Consider the following 1,691-nt stretch of genomic DNA (forward strand, 5'->3'; position numbering starts at 1 on the left):
TGATCAAACACAACTGCGACATGCACATTTCTCCATTGTCGGGGATTTCCTCGGTGTACGGTGTACCGTTATTGCATTCTGAACTCACTTTGTATTTCAATCGAACGCTTTAAGTTTGCACTTCATAAAAAATGTTATGAACACGGAACACATCAACATTTGTTAAGTTACGTATTTACGGATGGTCTGTTGAGTAATATACAGGAAATATAAAGTGAAAAAAATGAGTTCAGTGCAAGTGAGTGTGTTCAGATTAATATACGTGAAGTGCGTAAAGTGTCATCCCAGATTAGCCTGTGCAGTCCGCACAGGCTAATCAGGGTAGTGCACAGAGATTCCGCCTTTTGACCATCGCTGGCTTATTAGTTGCGTTACTTGGGGTAGTTCGAAATACAGGCAACATCCCGTTCCAGAGACCACCTTGGGAAATTTAGATCGCAGTGTATAGCACATTATAGATTGCGCGTGAGTTTAACGTTTCACGCACACGCCGTGGCGTAGTGGATATGGTTTCCGCCTAGCGACCGGGAGGTCACTGGTTCGATCCCAACTGTGGGGGCGTTCTTTAGATCTCCTCCATAAATACCAAGTACTGGTTCTAGAACCAGGAAATGAAATCAAGAGCATTTCAAATAAGCCTTAGGCTTTCGATGCAATCGAGCTAAAATAGAGAGGACACTGGTTCGATCCCAACTGTTGGGGCGTTCTTTATATCTCCTCCATCAATACCAAATACTGGCTCAAGAACCAGGAAACGAAGTAAAGAGCATTTCAAATAAGCCTTAGGCTTTCGATGCAATCGAGCTTAAATAGATAGGTGTTCACAAAATTAAACGACGAGTTCCAAGGGTATAAGTAGGTTAAAGGTCGTGAAAGATCGAACCTGTCACCGCTCAGTTTTTGCGCCATGTGCTACCACCGAACCAACGATTTACACCCAGTATTACACATACACACGTCTCTATTTGTCCTTATTGAGATACTAAACAGTTTGATTTGATAGGAATACATAGGAATTGTCGATGTGCTCAACAGCTAGAGGTCTCATTTACAACGTTACATGGTAAGAACAATTACTACGAAAAATGCCTCACCACCCCACACGAAACTAATTTGAGCACTTATACAAATAACCGTGATTGACACCGCGACCGAAAGTGATATATAAATAGCAATTAATTGTCCATGTTATCTTGTTTCAACAATATGACGTGTATCGCCAAGTGAATGCATCGATCTGAAAACATGTACGAGTATTTGACTTTGACAAAATATTTTATTTGTAACAAAATGGATTATTCGTTAAACAAAAGAGATTATTTTATAACCATACGTATACAACATGAAAACCGCCTCAATAGTATTAACTTGTTCTCGAACAAACAATAAATGCAAAGTTTTTTTTCTTTGAATGTATGTTTAACATAATTGATCTTCCTCTTTCACGTTGAAATTAAACAAAATGATTTCACATAAACTCAATGCTACATTTAATCGGCTGATTAATAAGAAAGCCCAACTAAAAGGAACTATAAAGTTTAAAGGGACGTGTTCAAGGTTTTGTAAAATGACGATTTTCGAAAAAAGCGCCCTCGATTAAAAAAGAATGTATACATTATGTTTAAACAAGAGTAATAAAGAGGCTGACTAGAAAATTGTTCAAAGCATTGTTTATTTGTGTCGTGTTCTGA

The sequence above is a fragment of the Dreissena polymorpha genome, unplaced genomic scaffold, assembly GCF_020536995.1.
Source record: "Dreissena polymorpha isolate Duluth1 unplaced genomic scaffold, UMN_Dpol_1.0 chrUn088, whole genome shotgun sequence".
NCBI lineage: Eukaryota > Metazoa > Mollusca > Bivalvia > Myida > Dreissenidae > Dreissena > Dreissena polymorpha.